Source organism: Zingiber officinale, chromosome 1A (assembly GCF_018446385.1).
Source record: "Zingiber officinale cultivar Zhangliang chromosome 1A, Zo_v1.1, whole genome shotgun sequence".
In the NCBI taxonomy this organism is placed as follows: domain Eukaryota; kingdom Viridiplantae; phylum Streptophyta; class Magnoliopsida; order Zingiberales; family Zingiberaceae; genus Zingiber; species Zingiber officinale.
This window is the reverse complement of record NC_055987.1, coordinates 10,452,808-10,475,631: the sequence shown is the minus strand read 5'-3', so window position 1 is coordinate 10,475,631 and position 22,824 is coordinate 10,452,808. Positions and strand designations below refer to the sequence as shown.

Genomic DNA, 22,824 nt, shown 5'->3' with positions numbered 1-22,824 from the left:
ATGGGGAGAGCGTCGGAGCGCAACAATGAGGGCGACGGCAACGTGGTCGCCATGAAAATGGTCCAACAAGTAGGTAGGTAATGGAGCGAGGCGAAGGTGAAACTAAGAATTTATAGGGTGATGGCCGGTCGGCCTCCACCGTCGGATTCAGATGCATACATCTAGCCGTTTATTTCGAATTGCTTCGATCACATCACAATATGCCTCTGCGTGGTGGCCTTCTGCTCCACGTGGCGATCGATCTCGACATTTAATGAATGAAGGGATCGCCTCTTGATGGCGTAAGATCATCACACGAGCACGCGAGGAGATCCCAGTAAGGCCATCACACCGATTCATATCAACGGATATATTTCGGTGGGCGAGTATTAGCTGAGGGCCTCAGGTAGACTCCACAATCAGCGGTCGGTCGATTCGACTCCGACTAGACTCACTCAGGCAAGTGATCCGAAGAGCGGCTCTTTTTTGCAAAGTGGCAAGCAAGTAGTGAAAGTCACACCGGACCATCCGTAGTGGGTCCGACAGAGCGAGACCCAGAAGCGGAGCATCGAGTGGGAATGGAATCATACCTGGATGGGTGGGGTCCGGCGGCTTGCACTTATGGTGGGACACCACACAAATCGAGGTTGACGACGGCGCTAAAAGGTCGCGGACCGGACCTTTGAAGCCTTAAACCGACCAGATCGTAAGCGCCCTGCCCTTTATTAGTCTCCACAAGCAAGCAACACATGTGCTATTGTGCGCCGGAGGAGAGAGCTCCAAGCTTTGGACAAGCAAGCAAGGGAAGAGGGCAGATTTCTCCTCGCGTGGGTTTCACGTGTGTCGTGTACTCCAATCTTGTGACGTCCCTGATCCAGAGCGATGCAAGCTGGGTGTAAAGTTTCGTGACAATGCCACATACCTAGGGAAAGGAGTAAGCCGACGGCCGCATACCTAGGAAAGATGAGGACGCTGCGTATGATGTGCGCGGCAATGCCATAGTTCTATATAAACCCCGTGAACACGGCGCGCGGTAGTGAGTCGATTTTTGGAAGCCACTTTGTTCGTGGCCGTAACTACTCTCCTCGAGACTGCTGTCGGGAGGGCCGTCGCCCGACTCCCTACTGGTCACGAGTTTTCACCGGCAGTTCACCGAGCACTCGAGAGGATCCGTGGGGTCGTCCCAGATCGTTGATGAATGATCGATATTGATGCTTGAGGGATAGGATGGATACTTCGCTGCTGTCTCTCCGATTTCGCATTTGCATAAAGGAGCTAAATGCTTTGAATGTGGTAATTGACGATTATTTGAAAACGCGCTCCGCGACAATGTGTGAGGTATCTCCAGAGGGTTAGGCGTTGGTGAGCGTACGCTGCATGATTTAGCGCGGGGTTTTTGATTCTCTCAGGGCTGAAAGGTCGTTCATGAACGAGCTCACTTTTGATTCTCGTCGTCAGATGGACGACCATGGTGATAAGGCGAGGGACCACCTCGCTGTGGGCATCAGCATGCTGAAGGTCTGACTGACTAGGCTCCTTATAAACCCTGTTGGGCGTGTTCACTGAGAGCTGATTCTCGCACGGGATGGTGGTGACACGAAGGTGCCGGTTGGGTGGGCGTGAGCACGAGCTCTCAGTTGGGCCAGCCGACGGGAGTCGAGCGTGAGCAGGTCGTTGGTCGCTCGAACAGAGGGCGTTACTTGAGGCGAGATTCTTGCACAGGAAGGTCGTTGGGCGTGTGTTCAGGCTTCACTGGGCCCTTAGAGGATGGGAGAACTCTAATTCTGAGAACCGGAGTTCTGGGCCTTTATACTCACCGAGGCGAGGAAACTGGGCGTGACTCACCCACCAGGGCTCACTTATAATTGAGCTCACTTATAATTCTGACTACCTTATAAGCTCACTTACATCCGAGAAGGTCTGTGTACGCTACGAGTGCGGAAAGAGGACTCTGACTAAAGCTGGGCGCTGACCCTAACCGCTGTGTTAGCTGTGCGCTGAACTCACTTATAATTTCGGGAGCCAACCTGTGTTGGGTGGGTTTGGGATAGGTCACTTATAACTTGCCGAGGATACTCCGTCCGAGGAGACATGTGGTGGCCACCACCCGACGATACCTCCCGAGACCAAGATTACCCATATGCCGGTCCGAGTCGGACGGAGACCGAAGAACTCCAAATGGCAAAGGCATAGATGCTTCGCTGTTCTTTTCTCTCGCCCTTATTATTCGGCCCATGCGCTAGCATGGACGCTTGGCAGGATCAAGCTTTGGTTGATTCATTATTCACTTGTGCAGGCCGTCGTGCATTTCTTCCCTATCGCATACACACCTATATATAATATAGAATTAAGAATAGAGGAGGGAGCGTAGAGACCTTACTCAACCCCTCAGGCAGGTCTTTGCGAGCTTATGATGACCCCACTCATTTGCCTGCGTCCCCTCGAGGCGATCTAGGTTCTTGGTTATTATATCAGTCGCAGCGGCTATTTGCCGCTTGATACCCTCGATCCGACATCCACAGTTGACCCACCTTGCCTCATTCACCTTTTGAATTGCCCTTGACTTCATGAAACTTCCGCCCTAGCCTTGAACCTTTCACTTAAGAATGCTTTTTTTGAGGTCACTTCATGATTACCTTGCCTTATCGATCTTTAATGTGCTCCTTCTCACGATGACACCACTGTCGACACCTTTTTGACAGCCGTCTCAGATTTTCACCGTGCTATGTTCCATCCAGGCACCGCCTGACGCACTACCAAAAGATACCTTCGGCTACCGACTCTCGGGGTTTCCCTAAGGAATGAATGAGCTTTATAAACCCTAAAGGCGAGGTCCGCTTCCTTACTCTTGGAGCGCTATTCTCCTCCTCTTGTTCATCGCAAAGGTACCTCTGCCTACCTACTCTGCCACCAGCGAGCCCTCTCGCCTTCCTTCGCCTCCTCGTGATCATGGATGGTAAGGAACTCTTGTCCGTATTCGTATCGTATTCCTCTCTCTTTAGATTATCACGCCCTGCTTTCAATCCAACTAGCGCACGTAGCGGATATGAGTTTTCGGGCGGATGATGAGCATCCTTCTCTCCGAAGGGATTTATCACATTTTAGGGACCAAATCTTAGGTGGTCTTCGCTCTTTCCTTTGCATCCTTTTTCTCGAGTTGAGTCAAGATTGTGGTATTGGTATCTCCACTTCCCCAATGTATTCCGGGAAAGCGTTCATGAACCATCATCTTGTGCGTGATTTATCAAATCCTTTAATGCTAGACTATTCCATCACTTATATTCCTTCCCAGTAAGTAAGGGGTATTCAACGCTGCGGCCGCCAGCTAAGCCATTTTCGATGACTCACCTCTTCCAATAAAGGCCGGAGGTTTTCCTGTCCCTTAACCGCCTTCCCAATGGCGCCCCCTCCCTGCGACTTCACAGCATGTCCATGAACACCCGTCACTCCTTTCCTTTTCCAGTGACGCGAGAGGTGAATTGTTGTTCATCTGCTGCGGCCGAAGGCATTCTTCACGCTGGCCTTAGTCTCGTAGTAAATCAAGCTCCTTTTCGTTGTTATATTTTCAGTATATAACGCCTTCTAACTAAGTGTTAACTTTCTTCTTTTTTTAATGCCAGTTGGTCCATCCTCTTTTGCCTAAGGCCAGACACTCGGTGCTGGCAGTTCTAGCTCGAAGTGGCCACGAGGTCGAGGTCTCCCGAGACCTTCGATCGCTCACAGCCAGCAGCGACCGCGCGCACGAACCGGGAGGTCATTGAGACGCCACTCAACCACTGCAAAGCACCCATTGTGCCGATCTCTCTCGACCTCAGCCGCCGCTGCCTCACGGGTCAAGGATGCGTCTCCCTCCAGCGAACGCCAAGCCTCAAGGGAGACAAGCAGGAGATGGCCGTCCGTGGAATTCTCCTCCACCTGACACTGACGTCCAGTAGTGATTTTTTCGGGTCCCACACGACCACGGGAGATTGGCACATGACGGGAATGTGGCCCGGGATTTAGGTGTATATCCTGACACCGATCACTGCTTAAGCTGCCGGTGGTGCCAGTGACCTGCCCTGCGGTAGTAGCAAAGGCTACCGCCGACGCACGGCCTAGTGCCGGTAGTAGCTGCCATCTTGAGCCGCCTAATGATGAGCCATCTCAGGCAGGCTCAGGCACCTCCGAGGCTCCGGCTCCCCTCTATCCCGATCCCGTAGTGTAGTAGCTACTCGATACCTCCCGCTATGCCAATGTGTCCTTAGTTCACTCTTTGTTCGTTGGACCTGGAGGAGTATTCGGCTCAATTGCTCGTGTGAGTGGTGTGGTACTTCGTCTTTCATCCGCTTTATCAGTCCGTGAACGTGTTTCAGAATCCTCTTAAACGTCCTGGCGACGGGAAATGACTGACCGACCGCTGCGGCGTCTTGGCAACGTCTTGAGGTTCTGAGAGAACACTGCGCCGGTATGGCTCTACGCTGAACTTCCAGATGCATCTGGAACGCATCCAGAGGAACTAGAGCTTGATGGCGTTTATCAGTTAATGCGGCCACCGAGCGCTCGCTCGGCCTTGCCTCTCGATCCCTCCAACGGCATCGCTAAGATGAAATCCTCACTGACGCCGTTCTTCCTAAGAATGCTTAAGGCCGCAGTTACAGCTGCCGACTGCAGCAAGCCGAAAGTCTCCCAAATGATGCCGAAATCTCCCTAGCATGCAATATCAAACCGTCGTCGACTGCCCGATGCCTATGGTCGCTTAACTATGAAGCTTGATTCAGGAAGCTGGCCGCCAAGAGCAGTCTCAGGCGGTCTCGCGCGTCTCTCTGAAAGTGAGGGCCCGTCTGCTGCCACCGGCTACGAACTGAAATCAGCCTGACGAGCAAATCCTGAGCCTCGCTGGTGGGTCACGCTGGGCTACTGAGCCACTTCTTGAGTCTATGTTTCGAGACCTGTGTGGTCTTGTTGTCGGTGTTGTCGCTACTCGCCGGTTGACCATTTGCTAGCCTAGTTTCTACTTTGCTGCTCGGCTATCCTTCGGACACAAACAACCCTCTTCCCTCCTAACGCATCCGCTCCGATATTTCTTGGGCTCCCATGCACGCCATCGGCTCGAGGGATATTTATTTCTGCTGCCCCTCCCTCATAGTTCCGAGCGGCTGTGCAGATCGCTCGAGTCAGATCTCCTTAGCACTCCCTTCGTTGATTGGATTCCTTTTCTTTATGTCGTGTATAAGCGATATGATGACCTTTTTGATGAACCTTCCTGTGTGATTTGTTGTGATTTTATTCATGGTCTTCGAACTACTACTCGCTTAGCTGCTAGCTTCTCTCATGCTGCTCTTGGCTTTATCGTCTTCCTCCAATAATCCTTATCAGGAGCACTGCAGAGTAGTTCACTTTTTGTCTTTAACGCTGTTCATGCAAACAGTTACTTGACCGCTGCGATCGATTGGCGATGGCAGTATCTTCGCTTCTAGTCAAAAAGTTCTGCGAGTGTGGTTAGTAACCGAGGTGCTTTTTTCCCTTTTCCTTTCTCCCGATCGTCGCACTATGAGGCGCCTGCACTGAGCCCCGCTTTTCCTATAATGCCCTCCGGTTATATTCTCGAAGCTCATCACAGCACTCCTCACCGCCTGGCCTGTATCAACCGTCAGTCCGTTGTTAACTTACGAAAATATCCTTCTCCACCATACCTATAAGTATCTTCTTCCCTCTCTCCTTATTATGATTCGCCGTCACCACGGAGCACTCAAACGCCGCTGCCGGCCGATCGACTTTTTCCAGAGCCTCTGCCCTTCCTTTTCTTCAAGCCCCTTCTTTCGCCCTGCTCTTTCTATCTCCCCGCGATCTCCCCGCAATGGCCTCTCCTTCTTGGATCTCTTCATGCGGGAGCACTCACGCTCGACTCACGGGAGTTGGATTGGGATGACCCACGATATACCCATGAAATCCTACTAGCTACTTCACCCATCATCCCCACCGGGTGTGAACTCAGATGATCCTCCTCTCACCGGTTCGTGTACTTTCTTTACCCGAACAATAATATCGGCCTTCTCTGCCCCTCATCCTTTTTTGTCGAGTGTGACGCTTAAGATTCCCTAGGTCAGCTAACCCAATTCCATAAAGATTGCTGGCTCTTCGTACTGCGAAGTTTGTGAGGTCTCCGGTCGCCTCCCTTTTCAGCTTCCTTCGCCTTTCCTCGCCGCAATGGTCTTTTGATTTCCAAGCCCAAACCGCTTTTCTCTCTCCTTCCTCCTTAAGCTAACCGGAAGAAAAGTCTTTTTCTCGGGGTTTCCTGAGGAAACAGATCGGCCCATGCATCAACTGAGACGCCTAGCCACGTGACTGGTCCACATGGACCTCCCTTCGCTACTACCGAATGGAGAGGATCATGGCAGACTGCTATCAAGAGAGACCTACTTTCTTCTTCAGCTGAGCCACTACCTCCGACACACCGCCCCTTAGGTAAATTCGTGTTGAGTGCCTCCTTCCGATCACTTTCCTGTGAGAATGACTTTGGTTGGAGCCTGAGGTTTTGCATCGCGTCGGAGGTTACGCCTGCGCCTCGATGGAAATTATGTATCATTTGTGATACGTGTTGCAGCTTCTTGTGGTATCTCATCTTGTACAGTTGGTACTAGATTAGACATGCCTTTATTACTTCCTTAAGAACAAATTTTCTTATGGGCACATGGTTTATTACATAGTCCTTTTCTAAAAAATCTATCGATGCTAACAATGACCTTCTGATTTTATAAACCTTCTTTCATTTCAATAGGATAACCCACAAGTGAATTCCGCCCAACTTATCATTGTCTCTCTGCATATGTCTTTTACGAATCCGAATATCCCGAAAGCTTCTGTCTGATATATGACTATATCTCACCTCGTTTCCAGTATATCCTTAAATGATTTTGATAATATTCTTAACTCATCAATCTACTTATTTCCATAAGAGTCCTATATCTTCCTTTTCCTATTCCATTCGGTGTACTGTGCGCTAGTTTGGATTAAATCCCTCGATAAATGACTCCTAAATTCTCCCAAGAGGTACTTGCCACTACAATCTTACCGTAGTGTCTTGATACTTTACTTTGTGCTTTCTCCACATCGCCCTACTCTTTGAACAATCAAAGCTTAGACTTGCACATCAAGTAAATATATCCGTATCTCAAATAGTTGTCTATAAAATAGATGAAATATTTGAAACAACCTCTTGCCCGGATGCTCATAGGATCACACAAATCAGAATGAACCAATTCCAATATTGACTCCATACCCTTGGACTTAAAGCTTCTTGGTTATTTTTCCTTCCAAGTAAGACTCGAGGTTGGAAAGATTTCTACTAATGAACCCAAAAGTTCATCACCAAAATCCTACTCTAAGTTAATATAACCTAGCCTTAGAATAAAGATATAATTGGTTCATTTTCGGTTACTTTCTCTTAAAGTTAGAAGATGTGTTACTAATTTCATTTGTTGCATCGTGAGAGTTTGGATTTATAAATTGCCAACCAACGTACTGCATCGTATAACTTCCTCTTTTCTTAATAACAACTTTATTAAAAGAGGCAGAATATCAAGTTCTTTCAATAGTTTAGCGAAAACTAGTTCTTTCTAAACTTGGTGGTAAAGACAATTACTCAAAATCCATGTTTTATTCTTATCAAAAGATAAACATCTCCCACTGCAACAACACCATTTGGTACATGTAGCTGATGTTTTAATTTTCATTTAGTGCCTCGAACCCGCAATAAATCATGGACATGATTAATGGCATTTGTATCTACACTCGTGCAGATAACACCACCGAACATGTTTCAACTAATGAATTAAATACACCTATATTGTTCTTAGTTCTAAGAAAGACAGTATCAAAGTCCTATTTCCAATCATTACAATTGGGATTACTAAGTCTTTCTTATAGTATGACTACTAGGGGATTGACAAACATTTTAAATCCTAAGAATCACAAAAATACTTGGTCAAGATCAACTCCTTGAAAATCCCCATGAATTTTGTATGCCACGATAGTGTGGACGTATACAAAATTATTATTCATTAATTTTATCTAACTTTATGATAATAAAATTAATAGTTGATCTGTTTTGATCAAATATTTGGTCAAAAACTTTGAATTTAAAAATATTGATTCCTCAAACAATATTATTTAATTTCACCAACACCTCAAACACCGTGAATTTTGCATGCCACGTTAGTGTGGATGTATACAAATTCAACATTTGTAAAGGAGGTTTTAACCCATTAATTTTATTATCTTGTCAACCTAACTTTTGACAAATAAAATTAATAGTTGGTATCATTTGGTCACACAAATAATAGCAGTACTCGATGGGGAGGATACTATTAGATGTGTCTAAGTGTATACCATTACTTGACACTAAGTCCATTAATAAGATTATGCCCTCCGCGTTGGGGAAGATCACCTGCTTAATTAACTTCTTATAGTCATCCAAAATAGAAGTCTAGTGATCCACAAACAAGCTCATCCGTGGAGGAAGGCACTGTAGCCAGCGAAGCTTGTTTCTGCTTGCTCAAACAACAATGAGACCATGGGATTTACTTAAAAACTCTCCCTTATAGTTTTAACTATAACTAGCCTACTAAATATGTAAATCCTAATTGCACACTAATAAAGACATAAAAGCAATAAATAGAAAATCTAATTTTCAACTATTATGGCTTTTCTCGTTCTCACATGTGCCATCCCATATTTGTATTTGGCCAATCTAATGCGTATCGCATCCATCTTTCCATCTACTGCCGTCCTTAGAAGGTTCCACACTTTGCAAGATTCGATCCATAAATAGAATTTATTTTGATCCTATATTCCTCGAAGGAATATACATGTAAACTAGATCGAACATAAAATAAAATTTACATCCATCGATCCTATATTCCATAAAAGGATGTACATGTAACTAGATCAAATAAAAAAATCCTTAAAACGCTATTTTACAATCACTAGATTTTATAATACATTGCACATAACAATGTCCAAGGGTCCAATCACACATAATAACTATAAGCCATAGTTGGATCCTGCATCCAGATCCACAAAGTTACATCCTACTTAACCCTACTAAATTATGTATGCATGCATAATTAAACTAATACCAAATACACGGCAAACCCTAGCTCGATACCAATTGTTGGTTGCTAAAACCTAGAGGTTCCTCGTATAAAAAAGGTTCGAACCTTTTCCTAGCTACCATGTGTTCTTTAAATTAAATTTTGGATCGTAACTTAACACGCTTGATCCAAAACTTAATATATTCATTCTTTAGGTTTTGACTTGGGTCTCCTGCGAACTTAACACGTTCGACCAAATCACCTTAAGTTATTAATTCCATTAAATATTAATTTCATAATTGGTTCGACGCGGCAAGGCACTTCTCTTGGATACGGGAGCAACCACCACCGACTAGACAAACCTTTTATGGAAAGCTAATATTTAATTTCCTAAATTAACTTTAGGTTAACCGAAGAACAATCAAATCACATGGAAAAAATAAAAGAACACAACATCGAAAAACATATTCGAAATACTAGAATTGTAAGCCTCTTGTATTTGGTATTATTTCCATAAATAACTAGCATGATGCGGAAAGGAAAAATTACTAGTTATACCTTCTAGAAAGACCTCTTAATCTTCTCAGATTCCTCTTCTAACCCGGACGTTGCGATCTTCCGATGAGAAACCACCAATCACCTTCTTCTTCCTTGCAAGTTTCGCCATCAAAACATCTTCTAGGATGATAGAGGTTCCCACCACCACCATGCTCAGGGATAGCTAGGCTTGCTTTCTCCTTCTTCTCCTTCCTTGATCCGCCACTAACAAAAGCTCCACCAAGAGATAAGTTTCGGCCAAGAGGAGAGGAGAGAAATAGGACCACCACAACCAAAGAAAAGAGAAAAATAATAGAGTCGTTCACCTTGAAGCCTCCTCTACCACCTCTTTATAATCCTTGATCTTGGCAAATAAGGAAAATTTAATAAAAATTTCTTAATTCTTTTTCCATTGAAAAGGAAAAATTATTTAATTAAAATAATTTTCTTTCTCAATTTTATTTGACGACATAAAAGTTAAGAACAAGGAGAGTTTTAATTAATTAAAACTTCCTAATTTGTTCCGAAATTTATAAAATTTCTCCAATAATTTAATCCTTCATGATTGGTTTATAAAAGGAAATTTAATAAATTAAAATCTTTCTTTAAACATGTGGATAAAAAGAAAGTTATCTCTAAAAATTAAATCTCTTTTACAAATAAGGAAAGATATCAAATCTTTTCTCAATCTTTTGTAGAAACTAATAAAGAGATTATTAATTTTAAACTTTCTTTAAATCATGAACATGGTTAAAGAAAGTTTTCTTAAAATTTAAAATCCTCCTTTAATCAACAAATAAGGAAAGATTTCAAATTTTAAACTCTCTTTAAACATGTAGATGATTTACAAATAAGGAAAGTTTTACCAAAATTAAAACCATCCTTTTAAACTACAAATAAGGAAAGAGATTAATCTCTTCTCTTAACCTGTAGAAAACTATAAAAGAAAATTTTTAATTTTTAAACTTTCTTTTAAAATCATGATATCCACATAAGAAATAATTTTTAAAAATCCTTTTATTCTAGCCACTCGAGCTTGACCCAACCCAAGCCTCCAGCTTGTCTTGGCCGACCCTCACACAGCTTGGACCTAGCTTTGGCCACTCCATTGGATGGGTAAGAAGGTGGTATACGGTGGGTGTAAATCTCTACATACTAGAGGCTACGATAGGGACCGAGAGGAGGAATTGATTTTGGTCCGATGAAATTACATCCCGTGTTCTCCCGAACACACAACTTAATTTCATCAATAATAATTCATTCCACTAAAGAACTATTATTGAACATAGCACTAACGGTCTAACCTGGGTTTTTATGAGTGTGTTAGTCTCCTGTGTTTAAGATAACAAATGTCCACCAATTAAGTAAGTTAACTGACTTAATTAATATCTAACTCCAAGAGTAGTACCACTCAACTTCATTAGCCATGGCTAAGTCCTGAGGTTTAACATGACAATCCTTCTGAGCTCCTCTTGGGGCATTCTCAACCCAGATCACTAGGACAGTTCCTTCTATAATCAACAACACACTATAAGTGATATCATTTCCAACTTATCGGCTTATTGATTTATCGAACTAAATCTCACCCATTGATAAATTAAAGAAATAAATATCAAATATATGTGCTTGTTATTATATTAGGATTAAAACACACTTCATAATAATCGAGGTCTTGTTCCTTTATAAAGTCGTATAAAAGGAACGACCTCAAATGGTCCTACTCAATACACTCTAAGTGTACTAGTGTAATTATATAGTTAAGATAAACTAATACCTAATTACACTCACGACCTTCCAATGGTTTGTTCCTTTCCATCTTGGTAATATCACAAAGTTTACTATGTATCTTTATAGTATGTTGACACCACACACCATGTTATCTATAATATAAATTAATTGAGCAACTACATTTATCATAAATGTAGACATTTGACCAATGTGATTCTTATTTCTAGATAAATATTTATACCAAAAGCTAGGCTTTTAGTATACACTCTAACACTAAGGGCTTCATCTGCTTCCAGACGAGGTCTCCTTCTCCGAAGAATCGGGGGATCACCCTTCTATTATAGTTTTGCCTCATTCTTTGTCTATAGGCCTCCACACGGCTGCTTGTTCCGGATTTCTTTGATGAAATCTAGCTCAACCGAATAGTCGCCCGTGCCCTTCATCATACATCATTCTTCTCACGATGGATCCCACCTCTAGAGGTACCACTTCGCTTCATTACCATATACTAAATGGAAAGGTGTCGACCTCTCGGGTGTCGTCGATAGACCCACAAAATGCGGCTCTGCACACAAGCCTCCCGTGATCCAAGACTTGAGCCCCCACTATTTCTCGATTGACTACCTCTCGACCATTGCTCGGGTGAGCCACCAGTGAAGGCCCGAGTTATGCGAACCCGTTGCACCAATTTTGTATTTTGCGTCCTTGAAATTGCTCCGCCATTGTCCGACATGATATCTACGCAAAAGATATTTTTCCATAAGAACCGGCGTGATCTTCGATTTTGCGGAGCTTCCGCCACCCACTTGAGAAGTAATCTCATCGCTACCACAACGCTCTTTGCCCGTAGCCATCTGGAAGGTCCTACGATGTCCATACCCCCAAGGGCAGACACACATGGAAGTTCTCGGCAGCCTCGGAGGTTATGGGTTACGTGTACCTTTGGCATGACAAACAAGTATTCACCAACTTGGCATCCCTCTGCGGTAGGCAGGAAATACTGCCAATAGCACTTTGCCGCCGTTCTTCCACCGCGTGGTTACCACAGCAGATCCCAAATGTATCTCCCAGGCCTGATCCGCTTCTTCCATATTCAAGCACTTGGGCGAGGTGGAGAAAGACCTTTTACATTGATCTCCATCATAACATAAGAATGGGTCTGCTCGGAGCATACGCCTCCTTCTAGGTACAATTCCGGAGGAAACTCATTATGGGCACTCTCCATCAATAACTCCTCCGTGTTATTTTGCGGATCAATCTGAGCTATAAGGGAGGTCTCCGCTATAGATCATCAGTACCCAAGTAGTCGTGGGGCCATTTTAGCTAGTTCATCCGCTTTCATTTTCACAGGAATCTTGGTGACTGTGACTTCTTTAAAATCTTTCCTTATCTTCTCATAGGCTTCCTTGTAAACTTGCATCTTTTCGTTGTTTGCTTCAAAATGTCCGGTCACCTGCTGAGTTACTAGCTGCGAATCCGAGTATATTACGACTCTGCTTGCCCCCACATGCCAAGCTACTTGCAAACCTACTAATAGGGTTTCATACTCTGCCTTATTGTTGGTAGCTCTGAAATTTAGCCGTACAGCCAGCTGCATAATGTCTCCCTGCGGAGATATTAGAAGTGCACCTACACCACTTCCCCGCTGGGTAGCTGATCCGTCTACATAAATTTTCCAGACCTCCTCCGAGTCTGCTTGATAAACTTCTATCAAGAAATCCGCCAGAGCCTGTGCTTTGATCGCGGTTCGGGGATATCATATTCTCCCTAGGCCGCCCATTTGATGTCACTCGCTACCTCCACCTTGGTGAGAGCTCGCCTCTAATCGCTTTGTTCGGTGACGGTGATGGGATGCGCCAAGAAATACGGAGCTTCGAGCCATTAGAACAAGTCCAGAAACCAACTTTGTGGTCGTGTACCAAGACTCAACCCCTCTTCAATAGATGACTGAAAAAAATATACTGGCCATTGTACACCTGCCCCGTTCTTTAACCAAATGCTACTCACCCTCGGGGTGGATAATAGACCCAAAGGGGCTCTCCCACAACAGTTGAACAGTGATGGCAAGGACTCTTGCTTTAGCTCCTCAAAGGCCTGGTGCATTCTTCCGTCCACCGAAACTTGCTGAAGCACTTTGAAGAAGCCGGATCTCATGCGAGATGAATCGACAGTCAAGTATCCCGCCGACACCACCTTGTTTCCTGTTCGAGGATGCCGCATGTTTCAAGTGCTTGAACCTTCTCGGATTGGCTTCCTCCTCACCAGGTAGCCTAAACTTCCCTCCTTTGGCCCCGAACATTTCAGCTTTACCCCATATTGTCTCGAGTCCCACAGGTTTCTTTTACATCTTTATTAGACTGGACGCCAGGAGAGACTTGATCAGGATGTCATCAACATAGACCTCACGCTCCGCTCGATCCCGAAAGACTTTGTCCATCATCCGGTAGGTAGCCGGCTCTCCACGAGTCCAAATGGCCATACGTGTAAAAGATAGCTGTGGTTGTTATGTGGACTTTCTCCCGATCCTCCCTAGCCAAGGGTATCGATGATATCCTTGATAAGTGTCCATCATGCATATCCTCTCAAAGAATTGAATCCACCACCGGATCGATCCGGGAGAGGATAATACCTTGGCCCCGCTGAGGTCGCGAAAGTCTATGCACACCCTCCACTTGTTGTTAGGCTTCTTCCACAATGTTAGAAAGCCGGGAATTGCACCCTCGAACATGTCCTCCCCGAGCTGATCCACTTCTGGATAATCTTATTCCGTAAGAAGTTTCTCTCTTCGCTTACCTGCTTGGTGCCTCGGGTATAATACGAGGCTGCGTGGCCACATTGTTCGACCTTCTTCCTGTGACCAAGCAAAACGTCCCTATTGGATCGCGACGCTCAACTTAAGCTCCGTGGTAAATCACCGGGCAATGCGAGTGATGCTCTCTACTCTATCCATCTGAAATTTCTTCCCAAGGATAGGCACAGTGCAGGCCTCTTGGATAGCGTACTCCCCATCCTGCGGCTCCCTCGGCTGCTGCGCTCCCACTGACCATGTCAATAAGTAGCAACTACACCTCCTCCCTTGACTTCCCAGGCCAAGAACTTGATCTTTTGGTGAAAAGTGGAGACGGCAGCCCAGAACTCATGCAGAGCTGACATTCCCAGGATGACGTTATAGGAGGAAGGCGAATCCACCACTCTAAGGGTGCGTTTGGTTCAAGTCATCATGTATAACCTTGATTATGTGATTACCAGGTAATCACATAACCAAGGTTATAGGGAATAAAACATAACCAAATGTTGTTTGGTTCAACTTAGGTAATACAACAAAAACTTGTTTGTTTGAAGGTTTTAATGAATACCCTAATTTAATATTTTACCGTATTACCCTCAGTTACAAAACCAACTATACATAATATTATTATTATTATTATTATTATTATTATTATTTATTATTATTTATTTATTTATTTATTTTTTTATTTTTTAATGTTTTTTTACTTTTCTTTTTCCGGTATATTTTTTTTACTTTTTTATGTGTTTTTTATTTTTTAATGTTTTTATATTTTTATATTATTTATATTTATATTTTTTTACATTTTTAAATTTTAATTTTTATTTATTTATTTTATTTTTAATTTTAAAATTTTTATATAATTTTTTTATTTTTTAACATTTTTAAAATTTTTTAAAATTTTTAAAAAATTTTATAATTTTAAAATTTTTTTAACATTTTTAAAAATTTTATTTTTTATTTTTAAAATTTTTATTTTTTATTTTTTATTTTTTAAATTATTTATTTTTTTTAAAAAAAAATAATTTTAAAATTTTTTAAAACATTTTTTTTATTTTTTTACATTTTTTAAATATTTTTTTACATTTTTTCTCTTTTTTTCATTGTTTTTCTTATCGGAGGGTATTTTTGGTAAAAAAAATTCGTTAACCCTGGAATCAACAAAAACCTTAGTTTTCTGAGGTTTTCCGATTCCGGGCTGCATGACCCTTTTGCTGACGTGCCGGGCATGGAACATTACTTGGGAATCAACTAAATCTTTGCCAATGACCCATCGACCGGCCTATGATCGAATATTACCAAGCGGCTCCCTAAAGGACTCTTGGGAGCGAGCAATGAGCAGGTTAGAGGAGCACATGCCCATGGAGATGGCCGACGGGTATTCACACAACCTGACTATGGTAGGGTTTAGCTGTCTGAGCCACCGAACTGCATTTCCTAACGCAGCTCGAATAAAATGTTGATCGAGCTCCGGTATCCACAAAGACCGAGCCACTTGGTCAGTAATAACGGCCTTGATTATGAGCGTCGTCGCTGCAAGTTCAGATCCTCCAAATCTGGCCCAAAGCTAATGAGGGGCGGATGCCGTGGTGCACCGCACCTCCCACACATACAATCGCCGACCGTGTGACTTATGGGCTTGAGTCCCCCGGTGGGCCCTCCAAATCATACCGATCTCGCAAGCCGTAGTTGGCCTTTCATCTCTTTGGTCTTCCCGAGGCCAATGGTTACTGGGCTAGGTCGGTCGGGCCCGCGCTACGCGAAACACGCCCGGCGTCTTCTTCCATTCTCAGATTTGGGGCACCAACTCGGGAGGCAAGCCCTGCTCTGCTCACGAGTCACGGGCGAATGGCGACGATTCTGAGATCGTGCGCCTGACCGGATATGTGCAATATGGTGCTCCCTTGTGCCCGATGGGCTGTATGGCAAACGCATCAGCCGGGCCTAACTCCACTGAGGGCAGGCCGTGACGCTAGGCTGGAAGGGCAGTGAAGGCTGGTGGTGCTCTCCTTCGGTTGAGTCACCGTTTTTCAGCCTTCTTTGCCACGGCCCGAGCCTCCACCTTGATGTAGCAAGAAGCTTTCTCCACCATATTGTCAAAACTCCGGGCGGGGTTCTTGATGAGGTCCCTAAAGAACTCCCCTTCTCGCAATCCGTGGGAGAAAACGCTCATCAATATTTCTGAGGTGGCGGAAGGGCTCGGTCGAATCCTGCTTGAGAGCAAAAAGACAGTGGTCGATTTTTTGATACTTACGGCTACTGGCGAAATGGCGTAGGAAGACCGTTTTGAAATCCATGAAGCGATTGATGGACTCTAGGGCAACCCATCGAACCACTTCTGCGCCGACCCAGACAGGGTGTGTAGGAATACTCGGCATTTGACAGCATCGTTGTATTGATACAAGATAGCCGCGTTCTTGAACTTCCGCAGGTGCTCTTCCGGGTCCTTGCTCCCATCGTATTCTCCAATGTTCGGGGCTCGGTAACCCCTAGGCAGGCTTTCCCTCAGGATTTGAGCCGAGAAAGGTACCTTGTCGTCCGGATCTTCAGGCAGATCTCTGGCAGAGGCTATAGCTTTTCCCTTTCCTGCATCCCGGGGTGGATGTAGAGAGCTTTTTGCCACCGACGCCTGCGACTCTTCTTTCTTATGACTATGCTCGCGCGGTCCAGGCTGATGATAGTTGCGGCGAGGCTCTCGGAATGAAGCACGAGGGAGTTCTTCCTGCTGCTTCCTCTTTGAGCCCCTGTCGGAGGCAGGAGCCGGTTCTTTAGACGCTTTGGGCGCCAAGCGAGGTCGTGAAACCGTTCCTTGTTTTTCAGAGGCGGCTTGCTTCCTGACCTCCTTGAAGAGCTCGTACTCCCCCGCAGTCATGGTGACATTAATCCTCCTGCTGGAACTTCAGCCAGAGTCCTCCATCTTCACGCTTCGGATCAGGCTATTGTGTTTCCCACAGACGACGCCAAATTTGATCCCGTCCGAAGGCTGAGTCTGACGGAGGCTGGTCGCGGTGGCCTGGTTGTTGACAAAAAGTCGTAGGTGATCCGGCTCCCACGGGTGGCTGACGCTGCTGCAGGACCCTGCGCACACTCAGACAATCCCCCCCTCTCACGTTAGAGACCAGAACCCAGGGAAAAAGTCCCCGGATCAGGCCCTCCGACGCTCAAGTCAGGTTCTTTTTCCCCAGAAGAAAACAGAGAGAGCCCCAAAAATGAAAAGTTGTGAAAGGAAAAAATGACGAGAGTGCGCGTACCCGTGTACGAGGAATCTCCTCCTTGTTATGCACCCGCCTCGCTTCCAGAACCTGCCCTCCTGTCAGAAAACGTTAGACGCTGGGCTTGTCGTGTAGTCCTGGACACCTGTCGTGCTGCTATTGGTCGTGAAGGCATCTTTCTGTTTAGGAACCTCCGCCTTTACACATGGGCTTTGTCTTGTAGTGAGCGACACCTGTCAGGCCGCTATTGGTCATGAGAGCATCTTCTTCTTTAGAAACCTCCGCCTTCGCACATCTCACTGGTATGTGATGATTAACCTTGACGGACAATTGTGATCCTTCCATTCCTGCACAACTTGGCTCATCCTATTTATCGCGGTCGGTATTTACCTTGCACCCCTCGACCAGATCTCGCCTCTAAGCGTTACTTGTTAGTCGGGCTGACCCTGTGCAACCCTGTCGCTTCTGACCTGTGACTTGTGGCTTGCCCTTCCGGATCTTCGAGTAGCAGACCCGCAGACAGAGCCGTCTCTGCACAGCCCTGCTGCTTCCAACCCTCGATTCGTGGTTTGCGCTTCCGGCCCTTCGAGTCGCAGACTTGCAGCTCGAGCCGTCTCTGCACAGCTATGCCGATCCTGACCTGTATCCTGCGCTTTGTATTTCCTGGCCATCAACCGCAGGCCTGTAGATCGAGCTGCTTCTGATCAGTTCTGCCGCTTCCGACCCGTGACCTGTACTTCCAGTCCTTCGAATCGCAGGCCTGTAGCTCGGGCCATCTCTAAACAGCTCTGTCGATCCCGACCCGTGACTTGTACCTCCAGTCCTTTGAATCGCAGGCCTGCAGACCACTCGTGACTTGCACTTCCGATCCTTTGAATCGCCGACCTGCCGATCAAGCCGTCTCTACACAGCTCTGCCGCGTCCGACCCGTGATTTGTGACTTGCGGTCCCGGGCCTTTGAATGGCGGACCTGCAGACCGAGCTGCCTCTATACAGCCCTGCCGATCCCGACCTGTGCCCGGTGTTCTGCCTGTCGTCTTCCCTCGTCTTTCAACTGTTTTGCCCCCTTGATCAACCAGTCTGCCTGACCTCTGAATACTCCACATGCTTGCCTCTGACCGCCCCGTCAGCTTGACCATTGACTGTCGCGTCACCTTGATTATTGACCGCCACGTCCTCTTGACTTTTGACCGCTACATGGCCTTGACCCTTCTCACCCTCTCCCCTTGGGCCCCTCCATTGTCGACCGTATCACTCACAATATTCTTTTATGGGATAGTCATGTCACACTATACCTAATATAATGTCACAGAGGGCTCCAGAATTACTATCAAATATGTTTTGATTAACTTAGTTTCAAAGCATCCCATTGATCAAATAGAGTCCACTAATTATTATCCATCTCTCTTTGCTTTCCTTTCTTGCAGCTCCAAGCATGCATTTGCCACAGTATGTTTCATTGTAGAAACCTTTTTATTTCTTTGTGTTGGAATGGATGCATTGGACATCGAAGAATGGAGGTTTGTTAGTAGTTGGAATGGTTTGGAAAAAAGCATTGCATGTGTCTTGATATGAAACATTTACATGAAATTTGTAGGACTCATGATAAAACCATAAACACTACCTACAAGTACTAATAATACAAGACTTAATCTGCGACACCTAATACCTAATAACATTTCTGATTCTCTTTCCTCCAACTAATATTGATTCTAAAGTAACATTCATGTGCTTTTTTTGTAGCCCTGGGAAATAGTTCAGATCAGCTCGATCTTGTTAGGGCTAGTTTTGGTTGGTTGAGCTGCTTTTGTATTTCCACTCTCATTTCTATCCAACCTAACAAAGAAATCTCCGGACGATAGAATCATTTTCAAACAACAAGTAAGTGCATATAAAATCATTTTCACTAAGTTCATTAGATTGATTTAGCAATAAATTCACATAAATTTAGACAGATTACAATATGATGGGCAGGTCTCATGAGAGGTGTGGTGTCCATAGCACTTGCTTATAATCAGGTTATCAAATTTGAAGTTTTTTTTATCTTTTTATGTTTTTTCATAACAGATCTATTAATATTAAATAAGGAGGCATAGATGTTTTCCCTAATTTATTATATGTCTAGTTCAATCAAAATAGTAATGTTACATTATAATACATTTCTAGACATTCAAGATGTTTAGCATGATTTTTTTGTCACCCTGTAATTCTTTTGATAATCTAATTCAAATAGATGATTAGAAGGATAAAGGTATTTTAAATTTCATTTAATTTAACAAATTTTGATAGTATATATCTATTGAAATTACAGTTTGCAAGATCTGGACACACTCAACTGTGAGGAAATGTAATTATGATCACTAGCACTATCTTTGTTGTGCTCTTCAGCACTGTGGTAAGTCTTTGTGTTTGGGAAATTACTAAATACATATCAAATCCTATTATGTTTGCCACCTTCTGAATTCAAATTTGTTGCAATATTCAAGCTAACTAAATAATCAACTTGGTGATTATCAAATGCATAAGCAATTTTTTTTGGAGTGAAATTTCTAATTGTTTTACTACCTTATAATGCCTCCTAGGTTTTTGGATTGATGACTAAGTCATTCTTGATCTTCTTATTATCGCATAGTGCAAAGCACTTCAGCAACATGTCCTCTGATTCATCAACCCCTAAATCTCTCCTATTATCGCTCATGGAGAATGGACAGGCCTCGGAAGATGAAATAGGGGAGCATATAGCCCGACCATCCAATCTTAGACTACTCCTCACAAAACCAACTCACACGGTTCATCACTATTAGCAGAAGTTCGATGATACACTCATACGCCCATTTTCTTGAGGATGCAATAGAAAATACAATCGCATGGTTATTTAAGTTTATAGTTTTGTATGATTAATATATATACTATTTTGCAGGAAAGAAATTATGTTACTAAGTGAATTTTTTGTTATTTGTTTGGATTGTTTTATTTAAGTGTGATGTTTATGGTTGAATGTGATATGATAATTGTTTGAGTTTTTATTGTGTAATTGTGGGTATGTGGTATATGTGTGTGATATATGTATGTGATATTATAATTTGTATGGTATTATAATTGTATGTGGTATTATAATCTATGTGCAATATATATATATGGTATTTGAATGATAGTAACCGCAACATGGACCATGCGCTGCGAATGTTATCGATTGCTCTTAACCATAGCTCGTGTTGTGCGTTGTGAATGCTCTTAACTGCAACATGCGGCGTGCATTGTGAATGCTATTGATTGCTCTTAATTGTGGCGCGTGCTGCGAATGCTCATAACCGCATCATGTGGCGTGCACTGTAGATATCTTAACCGCAGCGCACAACGTGCACTGTTGAAGTTTTTAGACTTTTAACAACTTGTAGTTGTACAACATGCAATGTATGTTGCGGATAACATATTTGCACACTGCAAAAAGTCATATTTGTTGTAATGACATGGCAACAATGACTCTTCATTCCAAACATCTTTAACATGTTCATATCCATGCATCAAGCCATATTCAAGGTATATCCATCTAGGAATTTGATTTCTTTCAACCAACTACATAAAGCTTGCTTACCATCTTTGTCCAATGTATAACAAGTATGTGGAAATTTATTGGTTGTTTCATCCTGATGCAACTCTAGTATACTAGCTAGTTCTTTTAATTTTTTATGTTATTTTGTAGTGATTTTAGTTCTTATAGGCATATTCATCATAGTGTTAAAGATATTATCGAAGAAATTGTTCTTAACATGCATCACATCTAAATTATGTCGAATAAGTAGATACATCTAATATGACAGCTCTCAGAAAATGCTTCTTTTTTTCCAACCACACTTGCACTGCCTAACAATATATTTATCTATCTCATCAGAATTAGGCTAAGATACTAATAGGAATCCATAGATGTCTATTTGGTAAATGATTTCTCCACCTGATTTAATTGTTGGTGGAAGTTTCCTAACTACAACATTCTTAATGAAAATTTTCTTAGTTAGACCTAGAATAAGTACAGTAAAAAACATGAATTCATCTTTTATGTACATCTATGGCGGTAACTTGTATAGTGTTAACATAACTGGCGAAGATGAATATTATTGTCCCAACTGATCAAATAGCTAAAATCCATCTATAGAAAGTCTCAGTCATACATTATGTGGTTCCATTGCAAAGGAAGGAAATGTTGAATCAAGATATTTCCATACAGGGGAGTCACAAGGATGACACCTTATATCTCCTTGGTGCACATGCTCATGATGCCACCTCATGTGGCATCTTGTTACAGCGGATGTATATAAGTGTTGAAGTTTAGCAATTAACGGGAAGTAATACATAACTTTCCATGCAATTTTTTTCTTCTTCTTTCCTGATATGCGACTATCATGTTTATAACGAGGGTGAGTACATATTATATATTCAATCAGTTCACTATCTTTATTCAAACGTATCATGCAATTATTAATGCAACAATTAGTTTTCTCTACAAACAAACATAAATCCCTCACCAATTTCTTTGTACTGTAAAAATTATGAATCATTAGGTGATCAGTAAGAAGAAACTCTGACATCAATTAATAAATGTCATCATAACATCGTTCTAAAAAATTATATTTTATCTTGATGTTCAATAACCTTACAATAGCTGATAATTGAGAATGACCAGATGGAATGTCGTCTCACACTTCTCTTTCACTAGCCTTTAACATGTCATACAATTGTTGAAATTCAAGCATTGTATTTCATCTATATTGGAATAATCAATTTCATTTATTGCATCATGGACCATTAATTACATTGCATTGTTATTATATGATGTTTCCCCTAGAGTAGTTGTGCTAGATGAAAAAGCAACTGAAGTTCCATTTAGTTCTAAAAAATAAGGCTCTTCGTGATAGTACAAATTGTAGTAATCTGGAATAAATCCTTTTTTCCAAAGATGTACTTTCTCAGTGCCCTCATAATGAAAAGCTTTATTTCTACATTTGGAATGATTACACAGGGAACGTAACTTAACACCATTCATACATTCTGGATGATTATTATCAATATTCATAAACTCCTCAACTCTAGTTAAATATTCATTTAGGATAAATCCATTTTCTAATCTGTTATACATTCAAGCTTTGCTTATATATATTGTATCCTAATGAGCATAAAATTTTCCAACATTACCAACACAAGTACAATAAATTTATGACCTAATTTAGTAACATAGAATTAAATTTTAGCTAATATATGTAGGATCGATGCATGTGAGAGGGAGGGTGTGAATCATGTGATTTTAAAACTTATCTTTTTACGGGTTTTGAAACTAGTGCACAACGGAATTAAAAATAAAATAAGAAATAAAAACACAAACACAAGTGGTTACTTGGTTCGGATCCTTTGATGACTCCTACTCCAAGACCTATAATCTCTCGGACCATATCGATGGGTAATTCACTAACTTCTCTACTGGTAAAATCCCAATAGAGTAATCGAATACAAAATA

General features: G+C 43.0%; 1 pseudogene; it reads left to right on the top strand.

Moving 5' to 3' along the window:
* LOC121996463 lies at window positions 1–20,318 on the top strand (annotated as a pseudogene).
* Window positions 20,319–22,824: the final 2,506 nt, after the last annotated feature.